The 25409-nt window shown below is 39.0% G+C and overlaps 1 protein-coding gene across 1 annotated transcript in view; it reads left to right on the plus strand.

Annotated features, from left to right (window-relative positions):
- The first annotated feature begins 6100 nt into the window (after nucleotides 1-6100).
- LOC117232984 overlaps nucleotides 6101-25409 on the plus strand; it is a 53947-nt gene continuing 34638 nt past the window's right edge. Inside the window, exon 1 of the mRNA XM_033492813.1 lies at nucleotides 6101-6322. The gene's annotated coding sequence lies outside the window, so the exon portion shown is untranslated. The remainder of the gene's footprint in view (nucleotides 6323-25409) is intronic.

The raw sequence follows: 25409 nt of genomic DNA on the forward strand, positions 1-25409 counted from the left end.
GCATATTAAATTTAATTATACTGTGCTCTATAATTCTATAGCCAGGTTGTCTCTCTATTTTCTTTTTAATTCTTCTGTAAAGAATTATATTTTTAACATTCTTGATTCAATTTACTGCCGATCGTTGATGATCGTTCTTATCGATTGGAGATTGAGATTTTCTATTGTTTCTTTCCTTTACTACGATCTCAAATTTCATATATTATACAACTATCGTTGCAGGGCGGACAATATATTGATTTACGTTACTTGCAAACGATTGAAGTTATTTTTATAAGATTGGTTTCTATTGGAAATATTATTTTCTTCAATGTGTCTTTAGGCGATACTGTTATATCGTGTCTCGGTGTTAAAGAAGCATAGATAATACTTCGTAACGTGCATTATACAAGGGAATTAGATCACTAAAGACTTTTCCGAGTTGGCTGACTTAAGCTAAAACTTAAACGTGAATTTGCATCGCGTGTTTGACTCGCGACCCCGGCTCGCGCTGAAATTTTCGGAATATTCAGAAACGTTTGAATTATGCATTTTGAAAGGGAGCGCGTCTACTTTCTTGTGTCTTTTCTGTTCTTCTACCTTCATTTTTTTCCCATTCAGAATATTCCTTTGGCTGCGAGAGAAAATCTTAAGACGAGGCGCCGCGAATCGATGAATGCTCGCTTTTTAATTAGAAAGACCGCACGTTTTAATTAAAAAAATCTCCCCGTTGCTTATTCAGAGAGTGAATTAATAGCCGGACACGAGCCTGTTCCGTGGCACGACGTCTTTCAGTATTCATGAATGACCTCGAGCGCGATACAACTTTCGCCAACCTTTTACTTCGATGCGAGCAATCTTAAATTCGATCGATGGTAACTTTATTGGAAAATTTCACTGCCCTCCACGAGATTGTATAAAATAATCTTATGAAAAGTCGAAGTACCGAATGCTCTTGTAATTTCGTTGTTACGTAGTTTATTCGAATCAATTTGAAATTTTATTATAAACCACGTAACGAAATAAACAAACCTGCAAGAATGAAATAAAATTCGTTTAGTCACTTTCTTCTGCGTATCTTTTGAATGGTAAATTAACACAGCATTCTTAGAATAAAATACGTACACCTCTGCTCATAAATATTAGAACAGCTGGCGACCTTATACGAAATTGTGAAAATTCTGAAAGGCCTATTCAATTCTACCTGAAAGGAGAAATGAACGAACCGATTTTCCGGCTCACGTGTCTAACAAACAATCAGTCAACGTCACATAATAAAGACAAACTCCACAGTTCCTAAGCTTGGAATTGCAACACACCAGAAGTTCCCACGCGAAAATAAAGATCGTGACTCGATTTCGCTTATAATTGCCTCGTCGGTCGGATCGAGTCGTCTACGACCACAGACAGCGAAAGCTTGTCAACTCTTTTTCAACTTATACACGCACACGCATGAACACGCGAAAGACTGTGTGCCTGGTGGAAGACACTTGGACGTGTGTGCTCGAACGACGAGTACTTCCTCCCTTTGCAAGATTTTTTCTGCCGTCGTGGCGAATTTCGTTTCGCGGTGTATACACGGAAAGAGAAAAGGACAGAGAGAAGGAAAGAGATGATATACGGCGAAGTGGTCGGAAGGTCCTGAGTGCTCTTCAGGCCTGTTATAATTAATACGATCTCATCGATCTCGGACTCGCATGCTTTATCGTGTCGCGCTGCAGCCACTTTCTTTCGTCGTTTCGCGAGGTCCGCGAATTTACCCCGATGCAACCCCCTCTTCGTTGCCTAGCCTGCCGCGAAAAGGTCAATGGGCCGATGTTCGAGAGGCTGGGAATATAGGGCAACGCGGAAAGGGGTGAGGCGCGGACATGGAACAATCCCGTGTGTACCCAATTCATACATTAATTCCGAGGGTAATCGAGCAGGTGGCTCGCGAAACGCGGCGAGTGGAGCTTCGAGAGCGATCGAAACTGTGTTCGGTTCTTCCTTTTGTTTTTTGTTTCTTCTCTCTGTCTACTTGTTTCGTGTTAATGCGAGTTCGTTGGAGTTGGAAGATGTTGATAGATGGAGATAATGATAGATCGATGTTCGAGGATATTGGTTAATGGATCAGATAATGGTTAATGGATTGCGGATTTTTATGGACTTATGGGAAATTTGACGGCGTAAAAGTAAAAAAATGCACGCACCATGCGAAATGTACAGAGTCGAGTTTCGACAGTTACGTTCGGTTCTTCCCCGCTACTTTTTGTTTCCTTTTTCCGACTACTTGTCTCGTGTTAACGCGTGAGCTTGTCGAAGCTTGAGTGAGTTGATAAATGGAGATACAGTAAAACTTCATTTATCCGTACTTAGAGGAACGAAATTCTCGTTAGTGCACGATTAAATGAGCCTTTAGCTATTGATTTCACTTGTCTGAACGTAAACTCCCATTATATGGACGGAAAGTTTCCAGAGTCATATATTCCAGGAAGTCATCGATTATCGGGTTTTGATAAATGTTGCATGGTGAACTATACTTGGTTGATACAAACAAACTCATTACATATTTATCGAAAAATACAATTGAAATCACGCATCGCACGTTATACCTTACACGATAAAAACAAAGTATATTTCAGCAAGTACTAAAAAGTTGTAAAGAATGCGTAAACTGTGTTTTGTTTGTTCGACAAACGGAAGGGTGATCGGTGCGAGGCAATTTTGAAAAATTCTAGGATGTTTCGTGATTAACGGTTGCTTGTTTTCGACAGGTTGGGAATTTTCCTGAATTTATCGGGGGCGTGAAGAAGTTTGGATCGGACTTTTGACAGGGCATCGTATATTAGCGGTGGATTTTTAACGGAGGCCGGTAATATCGGCAGAAAACGGAAATTTATAACGTGACGAGAGCTGGATTGTCGGCGGAGAATTGCATTTCGCTGAATTATCACGATTGTGCTAAATTATCGACGTTAGTTCGCGCGTCTCTCTCTCTCTCTCTCTCTCTCTCTCAGTAACAGCTTATTCATTTCTAAACACGTTGTCTACCGCGTGCATGAGTTCTAGGGCCGATGAATCATTCGAATAATCGTTGCCTACGTGAAAATATTTTTTCCGCCGCGCAATGCTGTCATAATGGACAGATGTTGCATCGGTCACGCGATTGTTTAATCTTCGCGTTTGTCGATTGCCTTTTGTATTCGTCGACGACACGATTGGCAATAACATTAGCTCCCGCCAAAAGATCGAAACTGTAACGCTCTATAACGTACGCTCTCTTTGGCGACAGACTACAATTTTTTCTCTCTCCCTAAAGAAAGTAAAAAATGGATACTCGATACTCGTTACAATTTGTCAGTCATACAACTTTGAAAATCACCACTCGCTCATCGATTTCGTCAGAGATTTATGGTTTCTATATAAATTCCTCTCAGCCATGAATTTTCGTGCTCGTAAATTCCCCCTACCAAGTCTAATAAAATCACCGTCTTGCGTCTACCCTTCAATGAACTATGCGACGTTAAACGCAGCGAACAACGACTGTACCCTTTCCTTTAATAACGAGCTACGGCCATTTGTCAGAGCTCTTAACCGTGTCAGCCATTGCTAGCTTCAAAAATTCCCATTCGCGGGTCAAGAACGCACGCGACGAGAACGAGTTTTGGAGGAATAGGTTCGTATGGCGAAGCTGCCTAATCGAAGGAAGATTCACGGGTTCGCGAGCTACCTGTTCGAGGGGCGAGCATTCATCGCGAACAAAGGCACTTGAGCACCCTTCGCGTTCTTCTCTCGCTTCTTCCGGGCCTCTAGCCCCGTGTAGAGGGTTGAAAGTATCATCTTGAAAGCCGATCGCGCTACTCGGAAGTCGACCAGAGCTCGTTCAGACTTCGCTTCTCTCATTAAAAATTCACACGGGCGGAGTGTTCGCGGGGCTTTAATCAATCGGCCGCTTAAGCGTTGCGATCCCTTTCTTCTTAGTCTCAGAAAAGCCGGAGTTTGTCATTCTCAAGCTTCTCTGCAGCTTTTATCTCGGTGGAATCGGTTTTTGGGATTTTCGACTGGGATGAAACTGCCACGATACTTCCATCGGATACTACGCTTATTTGGATCCGATGGTGATTTTAGCACACTTCTCTTACGGTATTCTAACTGTTGCACCGTGTCTGAAGTTTGACGTTAAGGATTCTAATTTAAAGTTTGTATTAGGTTATAACAGTTTAAAAGTTAGTTCAGTCATATCGTTAATTAATCTTACGACATCAGAATAATCGTTTTATTTGACTTTGGAACTAGACTTACATTTTTACACACTTTTTGTATCATGCGATTGGTATCGCGTGCTCAGTACGAGTCGATTCTAACATTTTAATACAACCAAGTGAACGAAAAATATATGTAGAGAGTAATATAACGAATTAAAGGCGCAAGCTGCGTGCTTTTTGATTAGACGAAAAATATCATGCCTCGTGATTGATATCACCATGTTTGGCAGTTAAAATCTGGCTTCTTTATTACAGGTTAGCGAAATTTTTACGAGTATCTGATTTTCTACCAATCAGGATATTCCTCTTTAATTTACCTAATGAAATTAGGCAATTGAAGGGCCTCGTTCAACCTCAAGTATTTATTACATTTTCGTACAGTCTCTTTCGTATGTTATTTTAGGAGCTCGGAGTGACGAACGTGTAACGTGTACATAAAGTACTCGTCAAACTTTACGCATGGCAACTTTTATCCAGGTTCTATCTTTGAAATTTGACGTTAGTGGAACGACGGGGCTTATCTATGTTTAACTCAATTAGTATCAAAATATTGGCTGGTTTATTAAAGTTCAGAATGAATTAGATGGTCCGAGATTCGTTGTTGTGTCAGTTTATTCGCGTGAATTGCGAAAAACGCAAGTCTCAGCTAATTTTTCCTATAAATGTAAAGAATAGGTGCTTCCTGTCTTATTACACGTGGTATCTATCTATAGAACGTATGTATGGAAAAAATCATCACTCAATTGGAATACAAATGTCTTCTGCCAGGACTGAAAGGTGTTTCTAATTCCGCGACTCGAATGCAACTGAGTTCTAACGCTGGAAGCTCCGTATAAATGTCATACCGCAGTTGCATAAAATTACTTTTAGCTTATCCTATGAAACGGAAATAACGAAATTCTTTTTCGTAGCTTTTATCGTTAATTTGAAATGACAAATATAAGCTGGAAAAATTAGAAGTCGCGCGTTATTTATAAAAGCTGCGTTAAAAAACTAGGCTGCGACGTAGTAGCATATGGATTCATAACTGGCACAGGTGTTTCCGTAATTACGATCGTGTTCACGGAATACATCGTGACATGTCGGCGAACTTCATAAGCCGACATTGCAAGCTTCGTTGCGATAGAATCGCAGTGTGTGCCATAGTTGGTAAATCGATGTACACACGCAGCTCGCGTCTCTGTTTATTCTTCGCTCATCCATCTCTTTTCTCTTCTCTAATCCACCGATCGTGCCGTTTTTTCACCATTTTCTTTTTGTTTCCCTTGCATTTTGCTATCCACTGTGCTACCTTCCTTTCTACGTTCCCTGTACTCTGTCATTTTGCAACCGCTTGAAAAAACATCCCCCTTCAGTGTCCATTCTTTTACATTATTTTCCTCCTTATCAAATTTTATCGCAACATTTTCCCTTATTTCGCTTAATATTTATCCTTTCTAGTCCTCCGACCTGTCTTCGAAGTTCTATCTATCTTCCTCTACCGAATCGTATCCGCAAAACAATATCTCGTCCTTCCAGTTGCTCGTTTCACTTTCTTCCTCTTCTTCCTCAAATTCTCTTCCACATTCTTCCATTTCATTCATTTCTTCGCCTACACGCATACACACGTACATCAATCCTGCGCAACACCTTGTACCACCTTATACCATCTTTCTCCAGCGGGACTTCTTTGCTTTATCGCACAATCCACTATTCCTAACCCCTCTACCCGTCGATCGCGGTTTCATTCTCGCCCTTCCACCCTTTCCCGTCTATCCAACGTTTCCCACATTCCCTTCTCCCTTCTTCTAACCCTTCCTCGCTGTACATCCTCAACCCCTGTACGCCGCCACCCCCACCAAATGAACGAGAGCGCCGGCCCGAAAGCCTCGGTTGAGTCAAGCTCCGGCACGGTTCAGGCGAGTTCAGTCGCGCCATTCGGCCGTGGTGTTCACGTGCCATCGCAAGCTTGCAATACGTCTGTCGTTTCGTCGTCCATAAGAGCGGAAAAACATACCTAAAGAGGGAAGGGAAACGGAGAACGAGAAAGAGAGGGAGTGAGGCAAGTGGATCGCACGCGTTCGATGTTCCCGCTCGGAGAGGCCTGCCACGATCGCAAGGTAGATCCTTAGATCGTAAGCTCGTTAGATGGTTTGTTTTGACGGCCGGTCCCGCGTGCTCGTGCTAGTGCGATGTGTCTGATCCGTTTTTTTTTATAAAGACTTCTTTTTATTTTATGATCACATTCGGTTCTTGTTTGACATGCGACCTGTTCTTGGTGCTTTTGTAATAGAAATTCGATTATCGAGCAGTTGGATTAATTTTAATTAGTCTGCTTTTTTAATTTGTGTTACCAGTGAGTCGATGAGGGACCCGTTTACTAGGGACCAATTTAATTAGATTCATACGGGCTCGATGAAAGAGCGTAGATTGCGATCTGTCGTAGTTTTGGAGGGAAATTGATTTCCGACCCGCGCGAATGAATCGCGTTTCGAATCACCGACGACCGTTCTTTCCTCTCTCTCTACCTCCTTTCGTGGAATCAATTAAAAATCATTTATACGAGGCGGCCGGCACGGTTGCTAATTGACCCGTGAATTTTGTTGATTCCACGTCGATTTGAATCGACGTTTTGCCAGCTGATGTCGCGATCCATGACGAATTTTTCTATTGGGAACAAATCGATCGAAAAGCCGTTTGCCGATATCTGGAACGATATTAGATTTGCAAAATTCCCATTGAAGGTTGTCAGTTCGATAATTCGCCGGAAATGAGAGGAGAGCTTCTACTTGATTTTCCGTATTTTCAAATATTTCATTTATTTTATTTGAAACGTTTGAGGTATTTTAATTAACTTTTAGAGTATAATTAGCATAGATCGCTCGAATCTTGTTAATATTTCATCCGCGCTTCAGGCAATTTTTCTTTCAAATCCCCCCACGTCCGACGACCGTTCTTTTTTGTATCTTTTATAAGCGCAAATTGTGCTTTTCCACACGAGTGCTTTGTATCTCGCGGAAATAGATTTAAATATTCATAATTTAGAATGTTGAATTTCCTCTTGGCCTCGTTTCGCAAGCCGAGTGCCAGAAGGTACGTGTTACCACGATTCCCGCCATTTTGTATAAGTCTAATTAATCCTTGAGAGGATACGGGGAAACTTGAATTAATATCGTGCGACTCGATGCACGACCACAAGACGAAAGGGAGGGAGGGAGAGAGGGAGAGAGAGAGACAGACAGACAGAGACAGAGTGAGGGAGGGAGGGAGGGGGAGAGGGAGAGAGAGAGAGAGAGAGAGCAAATTTCGCGAACGAGAAGCTGCCGTCCAAGTGGAAGAAACTTTCCCCGCCAGACCAGACGACATAACTTCCCGCTTTTGAGGCTTCCTTAATTTGCGCTCCGCGTCATTTGAAACCAGCCAGCCGTCGTTTCTACTGAAAACCATAACTGTTCGAAAATGTTTTCAAGTGCTTCGATTCATTCTTCGACTACGCTTTGTCTTTAGATTATTTAATTATTGGTTTTCTACGAACCAGATGACAAGGAGATCGAGGAATTCGTATACGAATAGTTTTAGGCAGATCGGGAAACTTTACGATATTACGAGATGCAAAAATTCTTGGGAAAGTTCAGGAGCCTTGGACTTTTAGCCTTTGAGAGTTCCGAATTTCTTTCGGCAAGCCTTCGTGTATTTTATCTTCTACTGATTGGCCGAATGAAGGGAAAATAGAGAAACGGGGCTAAAAATAGCGATAGAAGATTGGATTGTGTGTGAAATTTCTAGAAGAAACAAGCAAAATGCGCGAAGAAGTATACGGCTGTGAAAATAAACTAATAATAATTAGTTTACTAAACTTTTAGAAATTTTAAATATATGGTTTATGACAGATTGTTTCACAGCTTACATACTGGAATTACATTCGTAAAAAAGATTCCAAAGAATGATCAAAATTCGCCAAAGGTTGTTGATTGATTTATTGAACTAACTCATTAATTTCTAACTACTTCGCGATTTATTATCTTATGATTTATTCTTATAACTAGTTCGCTATATTTTTACTTTCAAATTTATACCGTTTTATATTTTTATGACAAGCGTTTCATATCCTTTTCACATCAAAACTGAAACATTTAAGATTCCACGCTTACACGAAAATACTAAACTAATTTGCCCTGCTAAAACTCAAAATTATCCGCGTCTACGCACTGATAAAGAGTCACCGCAGCGAATTCCATTCGCGTCTAACACAACACGAGACATCCGAAGCACCCCGTCGAGGATCGCAAACGCGGGGCGTGGTTCAGCCACGCGGATACGTGCCGGATTAATTCGTCGGGACTGATTAATGAAAAAAAGAAGAAATAAAAAAAAAATCGTAGCCGGGAACGTGTGTGGAACGCGGGCCGCGGATTTTGAAACGGATAGAAAAAAGCGAAGTGGCGATCGAACGGACGGGGCCAGAGAACTGCGGCTAAAAAGCGATATCGTAATTAATCACGTCGCTTGGAGCCGGCTCGAGACATGCTGGATAGGTCGGAAAAACAGGGTGGAACAGGATGCGCGTGTTGCCTCTGGGGGATGATCAGTGGAAGAGAGCAATTTCTAGCGTGCACTCACCCTCTCAGCTGTTTCATTTCGTTTCTTCGTGCATTCGCGCGTCGTCTGTTCCGCGTTTTCGTTGCACAAGTTAGTTAGGCTCGATTCTAGTCCGCCCCGATCCCGCTCCCCCCGTGCTTCATCGGGAACAATTTCAATTTCGTCCGGAAGCCCGCGACGATCACCAACTGCATCGCCCAGTGTTCGAAAGCGGCTGTCTGTTCGGGGGAAAACTGTAATTTTGGTCGTGTTCTATTATCGAATTCTCTTTTTTAAATCTCGAAATTTCCAAAGATCCCCAATTAGGATATTGTTATATGCCTTACAGATTTTGTAGAGGAAGATGCATACTTGAATTTTGCAATGAGAGGATTAGAAAAATTTGATGACAGTTTCGAGTACGTGCACTCAGGAATGATAAATTTTTAACGCGTTTAATTTGCCGTTTTAAGTAAAACTGTATGGATCGACGCGGATAATTTTGAGATTTATACTTTCGGTTTCTATAAAAAGTCAAGTGCTACATTTCGTAACCTTCTTTGTAGTTTAATCTCGAAGTGGGTATTGTCGATACATTTGTTATTTAATTGTTCCAGTGACTTTATTATATCATATCTGCGGGCTATCTGTGAACTATACGCAATGTCTCGTAAGAAAGGGATTCTACGTGAAAAAATAAATATAGTAACTGAAATAGTTAATACTTGAACAGTATCCCATAACTTTTTCATGGTCTGACAGCTGTTTCAGTCGACGAGAACGCTGAACCGCACTCGGCGCTTTTTTTAAGCGATAGAAAGCCTTGTTCTACGTCGCGCTGGTGATGGATTTATTTCCCTTCGTTCTGTTTTGGAAACCGATTTCTGGTTATTAGTTTCTACCTTTGTTGCGCGGTTTACGTAGACGGATTGACGAGCGAACATCGACGGGTCCCCGGGGCGGGTGAAGTTTACAGAAACGCGTTTGTTTCTTCTTTTGTTCCGTCGGTTAAAAAATAGCAACATGTATTGTCGGGGATATGTTGCGAATTGCAGAAATTGTTTGCCAGTGAAATTTTTTACACTTTTAATTGCTATTTTGCGAACGGTGTCGAGATTCGTCTCGAAAGGGATTTACATTTGATTGAAATCGGACGCATTATGCGTTCGTAATACGCCGAAAAAATGCAGATTTCAACGAATGGTCGAAAGGGAAAAGAAATGAAATCGAACGGGGTTAATCGCTGTACAGCGATAAAATCAAGAGTTTCAAGAGACGAGCGAATAGAAGAAAAAATTGTGATTTCTTTTATATCATATGCGCGCATATATTATTTACATTACTACGTAGTTTTAATGGCTTTTATCATAAAGTGCTTCACGGATGACAGCCAGTTATAATCTGAAAGGGATGTACGTGTATTAATACGTTCCATCGAAGTTGCCTTATTGTGTGTGTTTCGTCAGAAAATTATTTACTTTCGATACATCGAGACAAAAATATAAAATTGTAATTTCATCTACATATTGACATTTATATTACCATTTATAAGTATACGTATGCTTTGATTGATTTCTAACAACACTATGTGAATTTTACATAGGTGCCTACATTAATGGCGAATTAATGACTAGAATCACCAGACTATTAATCTAAATTACCTACTACTCTAAAGACATGGCAATAATGTACTTTGCCATAGGAAGCAACCTTTTGATATCTTCGATGTTTTAACGTTGCGATAAATGATAATTTTAAAATTGTGGAAAGGCCGTAGAAATCCAATGGTAAGAAAATTTGGTACAGAAATAAAAAAATCAACAGAAGGCGGTGTCGATCGGTTTAGCTTCCAAAAGACTAAATTCATTTTTACACCTAATAAATTCCAGATGGAATAAAGTACACCGATGCATTGGAGTTCTTTGAATTGTACGGCACTATCCCGGGAATACGTAAATTGGTCAATATCGATTGACGATCTCCGGATTGCCCTGGATCTTCGATTTTCCGCAACCAGTGACCTGGAAATTCGCGCATCGGAATTTCCATAGATCGTGAAATATATGAAATATTTTCACGGCATAGTGTGTTTTCCTCGGCTTAATTCTACTCTCTTGGGGATTTTACCGTGCCGGTTATATTTTTCCGCGAGGTAAACTTTCGAATGCATTAAGCGCGGCTTGTCCAATGAAATACGATGGGAACTGGATAGGCTGATGCTGGAGGGACGCGTAATGAAAAGGAATATCTGCTTTCGTGCGCGCGATTTACTCTATTTTGGGTCTAACGTAGTCTAACTCGGATTTCACCTACTTTAAATTGAAAATAAAAAGAATGAAACGAGATTTAATATAACGATATTTACCGGGATAATTTAAAGTAGATACTAAGCTTTGTAGCACGTACATAGCTAAACTAGATATGATCTAGATAGAGTGGCTTTGTGAAAGTATAAAAATTTTCATGTTTAATTTCGATTAAGTAGTGTTTGTATAAATATGAACTTAGTTATCTTAGACGTGGTAGTTAAATTGGACTTGGTTTAAAATAATTTTATGAAAATATAACAATTAAGATGTTTAATTAAGATGTTTAATTAAGTGACATTAGCGTAGATATGAATTTAATCAGTCTGGAGCTCTGGTTTATAATCTGTGGAATTGTGACCTCTATGGGGATCGTTAAGTATTTTTTTAAGGGTTGCTGCCTTTGTCTTTTTTTATTCTGTAATACATATTTTTCAAGTATTTTCTTTACCTTATCAAAAAATTTTTTTTTATATGGAGCAAAAGGAGATCGCAAAGTTATTTGACTATTATAAAACGGAGTCGCTGTTCAAGAGAAATTTCTTAAATTTCAAGCAATCGTAGTTTGAAAAGTGGAAAATTAATATTTGCAGGAAATAGAATCGATTTGGAAAATTGCAAATATTCCCAATTCATTTTATTTTCAACATAAAAAAATCAATTTCGTTCCGTTTGAAATATCTTTAAAGCGAAAACAAACGAGCGACGAAGAAGGAAGTAGCTTAAACGACGATATTCGTGGAATGCAACGGGAAAATTTTAAGTATACCGTGAAGAATCTTGAACGAAATTCACTTATCGTTCTATGCTTCACGTTCGTGCGCATCAAATGTAAGATGTTTCGTTTCTTCTGGAAAATTGACATTGGCATGGAATTCTGAATCGCGATTGAATAGCGTTGGTCGAGTTATCACGAGCAGATTGATCAGATTCGATTGAAATCTCGCTCTCCGTTTCTTTTTTATTCTTGAATTGAGAGTTCTGAAATCAAATGAATAATTGAAAATTCTTCCTGTATTCGTTTTAAGTTTTTTAATCTCGACGTATATAAGCAGATATTTTTTGAAGATTCACCGAGGTATGAATTGTTACGTATGGCATTTCATACGTATGTTACGATTTAACAGAGTAGGATATGAATATTTGTAATAATTTAGTCCAGCGTAGAAGCAATTCGCGACGAAGGAAACTGCCAAGAAGAAGGACAACAATTTCCAGACATCTTTAACAACACTCGAGACGAACCTAAGATGTCTTTCACAACACTGAAGTTTATCCAAAGAAAAGCTCTTACTTTTTCTTCTTCTTCTTTGATTCCTATCGGACAGACGCCTTACGAAGTTCTTTGTAGATATAGTCATCTTACAAATATAATTGAACTCTGTTAATCTTTACATTTTTGCAAGCATTTTACATTTTTTCTTAAGGGTAAATGCAGAAAATAAAATGCACATATTGTTGCGATTGTTATGTCGATTTGTCTTTGTCGGTGTTTCTTTGGAAAATCAAGTATAGTTTCGATTTGCTTATTCAATTCGCCTTTGATATCGGATTTGCTTTGATCTCAATTTTCACATGATTCAAGCTAAAGGAAGGCTTGAGACTGTGAAACTGTTAGCGATATCGGGGATATTAAAATTGACGTGTAAACGATGTCTAAATAGAAATTAATACACTCTTGTTCTGTGACAACGTATGATGCACAGGCTCGACACGATTCTGTCAGTGGAAATGAAGCTTAATAGTCACGTTGCATTCACATCTCCGTGTTTACGTCACGTCGATGCCACGTGTTTGCCGTTGTGTAAAGCAAAGGGACAGCTTACAAGGAACGTTTGGACAACGATCGATCCGTCGAATTTTGGTTTGATTTCTCTGGATTTACGCTTTCTTGGTCCTTAGCAACATTTGTTCAAAAACTTCAATTTATTTGAAAATACCGATATTTTGCTTCTAAGTTCTGAAGAATAAAGTCATTGCAATTTGATTTAACCGTAATTTTCTGATTAAAGATATGCATAGATAAATATATTTGCTAAAAATAAACAATTGTTCGGATAGTAACAATTGAACGGTAATGTATGTGCACGTTGTGTTAGTATTATGTTATCACATATAAATAAAGCAGGAAAACGCATTCAATTCGCTATTCAATGATTCCTCGCATCAACGCGACGTTTTCAGAAGTTCAATCATTATCGTATTCATATCGCAGCAACGCTCGCAAACTATACACATAAAAGCTTTGTTATTTTCCCTTGCATTATGTATTTTTTCCTACACATTTTACTTTCGTTTCTTCAGCTACAAGTTCCATATTTCGATGATCGTTGATTCTGATATTAAACCGAAATATCGGAAGGCTAAGAAAAATTCCAAGACATTTCACTCGTAAAATAATGGTGCACATAAATAGGGCGTAATAAATCGAAATGTTAGAACAAAACGATGATTGGGAGGAGACGAAATCATTGGAAATTGAAGAAAACCGGATTGGTCGAGCTGCGGGAGACTGTTCGATTCTTGAAAATTTCATCGCACGTCGTAGTCACGTAAGTCGTTCGGAATTTAATTATCAGAGAGCCGAGCGGGCAGTAAAGTTACATTCGAAAGTTTTCACCGACGTCGTCTACCTTCTGGCTGGCCTAGTTCGATACACGTGTCAAAGTAAATGCGGCCCTTTCGACTGCCTGTCTAATTAGGCGGCCTTTTTAGCCAGGCGTTTGATTAAGTAGCAAATTGCCGGGCGTGCGTGAAAGGAAATTAGGAACAGCGCGCAGAACAAAAGAGGAGGGAGGGGAACAGTGGAATTAGATAAAAAGCAACGCGGGATGGAATAAACTGTGCTTTTGGAAATTTTGGGACGCTTTTGTACCACGAATGTGGAATGATTTTTGGCTACTTTGTGATTAAATAACTCTATATCCAGCGAATATCACAATAGAGAATATCTTTGATATCACGGAAAATCCTATGGAATCTAGTTTGCGTTTCATCTGGATCAAAGCTCGTTGGATAATTAATTTTTATAAAACAGGATTATTTACCTTGAAATTTCCACGATCTTTGCCTTTTGCCTGATAATTTTAAATGTCACCGTACGTAATGTAATTTTCTATAAAAACTTGAAAGCATATATTCCTTGTATCCGATAAAAAAAAAAAACTTGCCGACAAAGAAATAATCATTTTCTCAATCGCTTATTTTCAATACCTTCAATATGGTTATACGTTGTTCCAAGATGGAAATTTATCATTGTCAGAACTTTCAGGATGATCTGATACAATAAAATATCTATTGTAAAAGTTATTCTCGAACGTAATCCCATTGGGAAATTGTCAAAAGTCCGATAAATTACCTAAACAACACGTATCGGATTAAAGTGGAACAAGAAAACACGTTCGACTTGGAACGAATAATATGCATAAATATTTTCGAAGCAAACAGAGAGACGCGTACGTAAGATAAAAGGGCAAGGACGGACGCATAAAAAAGACAGAATGAAGGCTCATAAAGCAGCGGGTGGTCCTTTTAAGTGAATTGGATTCGATCTGCCGGAGCGGCTCGAACACTGTATCGTTCGCCTGACGTATGGGGGTGGCTCGTAGGTGTCGGGATGGAATTTTAATTAATGCATCTACGCGAACGATATCTTAGGGACGCCTTCGCCCTTGCTTCCGCGTCTCTACCATTCTATTCGGGGTATTAAGGGAACCCTGGCTCGCTTAATTATTTATTCAAGCCTTTGCCGTTTCTGTCTCTCTTTTTTGTAACGTTCCTTTACTTTTTTTTACTGTATCTTTCGTCACGCTCGAATAAAGCCGATACTTCTGTTTGTGCCGTTCGTTTTGTTCGCTTGCTGTTAAATTTTCCCCTTTTGTCAAGTTGAAAATTAAGATTTGAATAACGTTCGCTTTTGTCCATTTTGAGGAGCGTTGTATATGGTAATGTTCAAGAATGTTTGGACGCGTCGATGAATGGTGGAAATGGATGGAGAAGTGTCGATTGTAATTGATAGATTGAAACGAATGAAAGGTATCGTATACTGTATGTCGGGCATACCACGACATTAATAAAGGACAATGAATTTTCGTATTGATCGAGAGTGAAAAATTCTTATACGTAACGATTGTACGTATCTTTCGCTCGCAATTTATTATATTGCATCTCTGTTTCGATGACAATCTATCGGTGAAATAATCATTCGAAAGTTTATATTTTACAACTATTCCCAACATATTCAAATATAGATTTATTTGACACTGATCGTTTTCTCACACTTTGGAGATGATACAATAAAAATCCCTACATAAATGATAATTCTTTGTACTGAAAGTTTTCGAATGAGACAAAGGAAGCTTTCATCCTTGAAACGAATGTTTCATCGTTTAATCGACACGCACGTTCACAACCGAATATTTTACAATCAGTTTATCTTCCACATCTCCTGTATTCGAGATGCAAAACTCATTGCACCTTGAATTGATACCGCTCAATTCAGCATTCTGTCCCGTCGATACGTTAATTACTGCGGCTGTCCCAGTTATTAAAAGAGAAAGAAGCATGAAAATAAAGAAGACAGGAAGCTCTTATTTATTTATCTTTTCGGGAAACACAAAGTAGGTCGTGGAAGTGGCTCGGTGGTAGCTACTAATTACCCCACGCTTCGTGCATTCATGGAGACCGAGAGAGGAAGGTGGAATGCGAGGGAAATAAGGGATAGAGAACGTCGTGCTTCTGAATAAATCCCAGGAATATAGCGCGAAAGACGCAGCATGAAAATCCGCAGGACAGGTGGCTGATTAAACCAAACGAACCGTTCGATCGTTTCTGTCTACCAGAAACTGTCTCTCTATGTTTATCTGTTTTAAAGCCGGATTCCACGTTCCATTTAACTTTTCGGGTTTCGTATTTTCTGAACGATGGGACACGGTGAATTTCTTGCTTGATCGGCAATTATTCTTGATAAGTAATGGCTAGAACGAATCGACGATCGTTTTCGGTTGGTTGTGTTAGATTCTAGATCGCCAATGATGAAAATGTTTGGAGATTTAGAAAATTTCTTACTCCATGAAAATTTGTTCTTCGTGAATCGTTTTATACTACGTATTATAGAATTGAATTATACCTAGCGCATAGTTTACGTATAGTGGTAGTAAACCTGCCTCATTTAAGCGTAGTTATGTCTCAGCTTAGAATGAATTAAGACGACGAAACGCGAGAGAAAGGCCGAGAAATACGGAGAGAGGTAACACAAGGTGATTAATAAAGTGAAACGATACGCTATCCTCGTTCATAAAGTTTTAATAGCCGCAATTTATAAACCGTCTACTCGCGCCAACAACTCTGATAATAATTTCATACAGTTGGGACTATCTTATAATTAAAAACTTGGTGGGAACGTTCGGAGATATCGGTTCTCTTTACGCGGCCATCTACCTAACCATTCTTCGACTATAAAAGAAACGCTCGCAACTCGTAGCTCTCTTTCTCTCTCTCTCTCACTCTAGGTCCTTTTGTCCAAAACTGTGCACCGGTTCGCTACCAAGGCCGTGGCTATCTCTCGTCGTCGAGTTATTTGCGCGAGGTTGAATTCACTTGGTGCCGCGAAATGCACTTTGAAATATCGGCCAAAAATGTGAAGGGAAAAGAGAACGACCGTGAGAAACGGAAGCGTGTGCTCAAAATTCGAGGATTGAGTTCGCTGCTACGAAAGCGCGAGTAGCATTTGTATTGCTTCGCCGATTTTCAGCTGTACACGATTGAAATTTCTTTTCGTACGATCGATATTGAGGCTCAAACGATAATTCACGGGATACTCGGCTTAAGCACTTAACTCCGCTTTGAAGAAATTAATTCCGCTGCACTCTTTGAGTCTATTTTCTATCTTCTGTTTATCTATAAATTTCTCTGACCCTCGAATTTTTATATCTCAATTATATCAAGAATACGTAATTGAGAGTGAATATACTAAGTTTTTACGAAAATAAGCGGTTAGTCTCGGGTTTGGTTCCTTGCAAGATTAAAATTTGTAAGTTCTTGCAAATTCACGAATAATTTAACAGCTTGGATGTAAATGTAACTTTGAAAGCTCAAAACTGAACTGAAAGCTTTGTTTTCGTAGACAGACTAAAAAAGGATTTGATCCTGAAAGCTTAAATTCAAACCGAAAGGTCGGTGTTCGTAAGAAGCTTAGATAAATATGTAACCTTGAGAGATCAAATTGAAAGCACTGTTTTCGCGACAAGTTTAAAATATTTAACAGTGGAGATTCAAGATCGAATCAAAGGTCTTTTCTCCGGACAGGTTAACAATATTTGTTTCTGGGGAAGCCGAAGATTAAACCGAAGGTATCCTTTTCCGTTCGAGTAAAACTACATGACAAGTTAAAAGCTCAATCTAAATCCGAAACTTCCTTTTCTACGAAAAAATAAATTCCATGTTTCGAAAATTGAAGACTCTAAAATCAAATCGGAAGATCTGCTTTTTTAGATTAAGAAATGACTAACGTCGAAAGCCGGAGGAAATATAAAACATTTCGTCGAAATAGTTGCGAGAAGTTGAAAGAAATGTTTCTTAAAAGCTTTATGGTCTGAGGTGGCTGACTAAAGGCTAAAACGTTGCAACGTCTAGCATCCCAAGCTATGAAGATCTCGTTTTACGAAAGTTGTATATCGAGGAAATATTGGTAACCTGAGACTCGCATTTACTAGCATAAGGTATCGTCGCTTAACGGACGTTCCATCAAATTCACCAAACAAAGAGACGGTGCTCGGATGAAATGTTGCAGAAAGCGTTGCAGTTCCTATCGCTCTTCGTCCCCTCCATCCATTCGCAAATTTCTTTTTCCCCGAGAACAGAGAACAGCCAGAAAATAGAGAAACCGTGAACGTATCCAGTTCGGTTACGAAGATAACGGCACATGGGAAATCACGACTATTGTCCGCGCACAATAAAGACAATACGCGGACGCGACGTCTGGGTGGGTTGCTAACATCCAGGGGACTCGAAGTGTGTCAGATATCCGTTGAAGAACGCGGTTACGTGTGCATAAAACGGGTGCGCGTTTGCCACGGTTAAGGTTGTAAAACGCTGTGATTTTACGACCCATTAAATATGGAAACGGCGCAGAAAAACTTCCGAAAGGAAACTGTTTCTTCTGCCAATTTTCTGTCGGAGATCGTTAGGAGGTAAAGATCTTGATGTTACCACTCATCGTTATATTTCTGCAAGTTTCTATAAAATAGAGATGTTTTCACTTTACTTGGAGATTGACGTCGCGCTAGTAGCAAGGTTATTAGTATACTGTGGATGTTTGGGTAAATTAATTTTTTTTTTTTGCTAAAGTAATTATAGAAATCGGAGCCAATCAGAGATTTACAAAATTTCATTTATTTCAAGACCAAGTAATATAAATTCATTCGAACTAATTGAAGTTGAGAATTGGACCAAATAGCACAAAAGATTCGGCTTGTATGAACGTAATCTTGAATTCAAATTACTCGACTAATTTCAGCCTTGGTACGTGTGATAATTTTCTGCCTTTTATCCCAGAACCGCGCTTTCTAAACGTGTATCTGCAAGCAGGAACGTGCATTAGCGACGATATGCTTGCAAGACACGTTCAAAAGGAGTAACATCAGGAACGTGTTAGCAGCAAACACAACACATTCATTTCGCACGTATCAGGCTCGGCGAAACTACGTTACACCGTGGTGTTTCAAGGCATTTCCAGAATCGTTGTTTTTTGTTTTCTAACTTCATTGAAAATTAACAGATTGTTGGAGTTTATGCAATAACTAACGCCTATGCCTGGCATTTTTTAATTTTTATGAAATATCGTTTTCGATCCATTCTTCCATGGAGTCAACGGAACATCCTTTGGCACCGTCAATATTATTTTCACTTTCCATATCAAAATTCATTTTATTCGTCTAATATTCACGTTATCCGAACTAGAATTATATTCTACAAAAACTATCATCTTTTGGATGATTGGTATCATCGCGTGGGCTATCGGACAAGACATTTGCGTAAAATTTACCGAGAACTGGTTCTTACACGAGTGACAAAATGGAGATGAAGACGCGAGAGGAAGAAGGAACGATGACAAAAGAGGAGAAGCAGCTGATTATCGTGACGACTGGCAGGAAGGGGATTAATGCGAGGAACGAGCTGGAGAAGTCTCTCCAAGTGGGTTCGAACGAGTTGCCCTGGCTAATCACGTCCTTGCGGATTTTGTTCTTTCGCTTGGCCAAAAACTCGCTGGGCCAAAGTTCTCGAGCTCGTTAGAGGTACAGCTCCTCGAGAAAACTCTGAACAGTCACAAGCTTGGAAATAAGTTATCGCGAGAGAAGTAGAGAAAACGTTCTCGAGCCAAGAAATCAGGAGAACGAAATGATAATAGAGTCCTCCCGAGGACCTGCAGCCCTCATAATCGCCATTAATACTGCTCCTAATCGGTAATCCTTGGTCGATTTGCAATTCTCGAAGCACGCTTGTTATCTCGTCTCGATTAAATCACAAACGGCCAACATTCCCCTTTTTCTTGGCTCGCTTGTTTTTCTGTTTCTACGGCACTTTTAATTGCTACGAGACCGCGAAAATGCTGAGAATGGTACTTCTGATGAGAAAAATAACGAGGTTCCGTTGATTGCTTTTTTTCGCAGGCGGTGAACTCGGGTCTTAGATGTCGGGATTAATGTTTGGTTGTGCAGTGATTGAATCGGGAGTTCCTTTATTGCAAACTTCGTCATTCCTTTGTTACACGACAGTTTGTAAGTTTGTTTGGTGTAAAACTCGCGCGTGGTTATCGTACAAATGTTTGCGCTGTGTTGTAGCGCGTAAAAGTCTTGTGCTATCGGTAATGGAGAAGCTCGTTAATCATAAATAACGATATTTCGTTAATGGTATTTCGTTCGTAATTTTTCCTACTTCATAAATGTTTTAAAGTTAAATGCTATACAAACCACATACAAACCTGTAGAACGATTTAAATTGAAAAGAAAGAGAATCGTAAAAAGGTAAATGAATTCTTCGCAAATTATACTTTTAATCATCATTTTGTCATTAGTTCATATTATGTATTGTTAATATGTATGTATTGAACAAAACGTCGATTCGTGAACTGCAGTGTTTTGTACGTGGTAGTGTAGGGTAACAGTTTCATGAGACAAATTCCACACAGATGATAACCGATATTCCAATACTGAACTTTTCAAGCATCGACAAATAAAAGAGCGACGATAAAATTTCAAAGCTTCGCGACAGATGTCTATAAAACGACAATAAAGATCAACGATAATCATCGACACCGGACAACTTTTACAATTTCTCTTTATCGAAAACAGTCAATGCGTTTACGGAACGTTCGAAAAAAGGCCAAACAAACACGGAACATATGCTTCCGTGCTGGTGTTTAAACGAAATTAGAGAGGATCGTGGAAAAGAAGAACGATAATGGATTTAACTACGACCAGGAAACAGCTCTTAGCTGCAACTAAACAAATTTTCCTTGCTTGTGAACAAATTTTCGATACCCGCGCACGGCGTCTACTAGCAATTATAATCGCTTTCTTTTTTTAATGAAATCTTTTTTAACAAAATTTATTAAGTGAATGTCATTTCGGTGCGGCAGTTTCGTTGAAAGCGTTTCAATTATGATTTGAGGCCGTGTTTCGCTCCAACGAAGTTATTTACTCTCGCGTTCTGCACTTTACTTGTAATTGCTCCTATATCTTGTCACACTTTTTTAATTATTTTACATCCCACTGGACATGACAAAAAGAAAGATATAATTAATTATTCGGCTTTTATTCGGTAATTCGTTGTCGTCGATATTTGCGTTTCGACAGATTCGAACCTTCTGGTCGATCCATAAACTCGCGGTAGAAATACGCGAACTGCTGCTTGGTAAGTTCCTGAAAGCCTTTTTAATTATCCTCCTCCCCGGCCAGTGTTATATTTTAATAAAATCGCGCTGCTTTTTCCTACATTTTATTCGCAGCTCTCGGCCACTTTCCATTGCCGCTTTATTCAGAGAAAGAAACGTAAAACTGTTATTGACGTTATAACATCCGGCTGTTCGTTTCGATACATCCGCTCATTTGTATTATCATCATTTGCCGTCGTTTCTTTCACGAACCCATTGTCGTGATTCTCGTTATTAGGAGAAACGTTCGAGCAAATGAATAAAAACGTAACAACCATCGATATTAATCATTTGATGTCTTTCGTTAAGCGATATATGTTACTCGTAATTAATTAAAATTAATACAATATAGCGAAAACGAAAAACAATATCGTTATTATTACAATTAATAATTTTATCATTACCAGAGACATTTGCGCGTTTTTGATAAGAAACAATTTGATACCAGTGATTTTCATTGATTTGGTAATTCCAGAGTTGAATGGGAAGAAAATTAATCTACAAAATTATTTCAATGAATTCTCTTTTCTTTGAAACATGTCGTTAAGTACCAATACCAGAAGTCGATCTGGCAAGCAAAATTAATTTCGAACCTCGAAGATGTACTTGCTCCAGGAAAATCGTTTATCCCCGAGTATATCCGGCGAGTACAGTCGTGTGCGATTTATAATTAATTCGTAGCGTAGACGAGCGTATGAGGCCACTTTTCGTCGCCTGTGCGTGACAGAATGTGACTACTTGCGACGAAGACTCGGCGAATTCGGCGGAACTAGTTTTTGACGGGTGCAATCGCACCCACGCTGGCCGGGTCACGCGAATTATTCAAAAACGGGCCAGCAGGGAAGCCAGGTCAGCGGCCAGCTCGCTTCCTAATTCGTCGACCGTCGCACCGGAGCCTGCATCCGGCGAACTTGTAGCGAAATCGTTTTAACAAGGTCATGTGGATGCTTCATGGATAGAATAGCTATGGAATTGTCGCACGACGTAAAATTACTTGTTCAGTAGTGTTGGACTAGGCTAAGGAAAATCGATAGTAAAATTTAACCCCTAAATATATGATATATTCAAATATATTCAAAGATTTTGAAATTGGTCAGGAGGATAATAGAAAAGTGATTCTAAAATTTTGTTATTTGGAAGGAGAAACTCTGATGTATAACGTAAAAGAATGCGTTTTATACCTTAATCTCCTCAGAAACGTATTTATGAGAGTTGGAAAAGGATTATTACCTTAAATTTTTCTGAAAGACGTAATTACGCATACATATGTAGCCATTGTCTATTAATTATTCTTTGAAGGAACATTTATTCATAATAATGTTCATTGTATCTTTTTGTGGAATTATGCTTAAATTAAAAAAGAATTAAAGATGCTTGTACGTATAGAGTATACAGTATTCCTTTGGTACTAACAAAAACGGGATAAAATAGAATATCGAAACCTACTCGACATGAAAGAACAGTAAAGGATTGAGATCGTAATATATAATAGGTACTTGAGAGAAATAGCATGGACATCTAAGAAATTAAATCTAGCAACTTCTTTTTTATCCTCGGTGAATTATTTATCTGAAAATATTTGTTTTCAGTTTATAATATTTTTTATATAAGTACAAAGTTCTCAGTTATCCAAGTCAATATTTTTTGTTCTACAGAACGCACTTCTTTTTTCCAAGTTAAGCAAAGTTTACTTTTGCTCTTTCCACTTTTATCGTTTTATTATAACCAACGTCCTACGGGTTAGCCAACTTGATCCAGACGGTTACATACAGTTTATAAAGTCCTCTGAGTAAACGCGATAAGAAAAATGATGTATGTTGGCGAGAAGTGGTGAAAATTTTATGGGAAATGGGCCGGCGTGAACGACTCGGCGTTGACAAACGCTGACCGGAGCAGGGGTTCAGCTGTTGTTCTACATGATTAAAATCGTCTACATCGGTTGCTGGGAAATTTCATCTCAACGTGCACTTGATTGTGTTTAAATGGCTAATTAATCGCAGTTAAACGTCGTTCAAGGTGAGAAAATCCTTCTGAAGAAACCTCGTGCAAATACTGACGGTGTTATTTTTTATATGACGGCCTTATATATAGACGGTGTTATAGCTTACAATGAAAACGAGGCGTCATATAAGAAAAGGATCGAATACGTAGTATAAAAAGTCGCGATAAAATGTCAACACGCGCGATGTGACAGGTAATAGCGACGAACAAAGGATTTATGATCATGCCATTTTATTTTATACATATTTCCTTTTTTTTTTTTTTTTAATCATTCTTAACATTTAACAAATAATTACTTTCGTTATGTCCATGAGAATGAAGTTCTAGTTAATCATAATTCAGTCTCGATATTTTCGTTTCAACCTTTTTTTTCATCGTTTCAATCCACGTAGTAACGCGGTTTTTATTATCCTGAACAAACACAACGAGATGACAAAGGTTAGAATGCGAAATGAGCGTAGCCTATGTTCCGAAATTTTATTCAAATAGGCTCTTTCCGAACGTCCCATGCTGAGATTTAATATTTTATCAAACTCGGTGGCGTAGCGGAAATCCCCATGAATGCAGTTAAAAGATTGGCTTGTCCGCACCAACGAAACACGCAACCGGCAATCAGAGAAATCAATTTATAGAAAACATGCACTGTGTACGTGTACAGTTTGCAAAATTTCAATCTTCCCTTTTCGTCCAACATCGCAATATGTCGTACCTCTTATCAGCTCTTTTAAGCTCGCTATTTTCCCATTTTCCTTTCTTGTTCTCAAAAAACCAGCCAACTACGCGCGTTATCGACATCTCAAACCAAATAACACCCGAAATACTCTTTTGATAAATTTCTCTTGCAGCAGCTCATAAAAATATTCCCTAGCACTTTTACACACTTTTCACGAATATATTATTGCGTTATACGGAAAAATGCTGTTGATCTTGAAATTGAGGAATTATTCCTCTCGCTATTACTTATGCTCCACAAAATAACGTAACTGTTACATATTTAAGTATTCTGTTTCTCGTGATTTAATCTGTACACAATTTCAAATTAGTTTCAGATTTTATCGATCGTGTTCATGACATGAAATTTCAAAATGTTTAGTATAAAATACACATGTACATAACATTTTTAACGACAAGTTGTGAAATACTTCCGTGCGTTACTATACCTTTTTCTCCAAAATTTCTCTCTTCTTCGACCCGAATCATAGCCAGAATGTTGGTTGCGCTTTCTATCAGCGGACTGGCGATATTTCTAATTAATTTGTGAGCGATCGGACCGAGGACTGTTCGTTTTATTTGTCGTCGAGGCGGCACACTGGAAGGGTGGCTCAGTGACCTGGCTGTGACCTGGTTTTCGAACCCCCGGATCGACCTTCCGCCACCCACCTGCACCCAGTTCGCTGCCAGCGAACCGAATTTCTGGTTTCCGCCTCTCGTCATTTCCTTCGCTAAGTATATCGCTTCGTCGGCCTCTTTGCTAGCTACTGATGCGACATCGCCTGTTATTGTTGCTTCAGACGTTCGATTCCTTCTGTACTTTTTCTGTTCGTTCCTTCTATTGCGAAACTCTGAAGCGATTCGTATCCATTTATATATCATATATCTACGGATTTACGTAGATTTAGTACTGACATAAGGGTTACATAGCGAAGATCCTTCTTTCTTTTTTTTCCAGATTAAAGTAGAGAAGATGGAGTGGAGTAGATGAGATCATTAGGAGTTTGTAGGTGTAAGCAGAGACGACTCGTAAAAGGTTTCCTTGCTTTTCGATAGAAGGTGGAGAGGCGGGATTGCGAGACGATAAGTTGTCGTTAACGAGTGTTCGAGGGTATAAGTAGTGCTTTTCTGATGAAGGTCGTTAGAGGGAAGTAGGTGTGGTTTTTAATTGGAGATGCTTCGGCAAAGATTCCTCGATATTCGGCTCGTAATTAAGACGAATGTATAAGAGTCTTACATGTTTGTCCTCGGTAACATATCTTGACTCTTGCAACGACCAAATTGCGGATACCAGACGTCTGCAATATCAAGTCATTCCATAAGTTGCTCTGCATTTTCGATTTTTAATATCAGATGATAATTGCTGTAACTTACAGTTAACAATTGGAAGAATTATAGATTAATGGAGACTCGATAAATATTAATGAATCGACAAGCGTACATATGTACATACGTATGTTGATACTACATTATTACATTAAATAAGATACGACTTAGTACATTTAGATATTTTACCGAGGACTAGGAAGAAAAATATTTTGCCTAAGTCGGTGTCGGTATAATTTGCGCATCTTCAAAGAAGTTTCTATGAAATCCCGATGGAATTGAGAGCTGAAAGGACCGAGGAGAACGCTGTACGTGATTTGCGTATTATGTATAAGTATTATGCGCAAAGTAGAG

This window comes from Bombus vosnesenskii, unplaced genomic scaffold (genome assembly GCF_011952255.1).
Source record: "Bombus vosnesenskii isolate JDL3184/JDL3185 unplaced genomic scaffold, Bvos_JDL3184-5_v1.1 scf7180000013294, whole genome shotgun sequence".
Lineage (NCBI taxonomy): Eukaryota > Metazoa > Arthropoda > Insecta > Hymenoptera > Apidae > Bombus > Bombus vosnesenskii.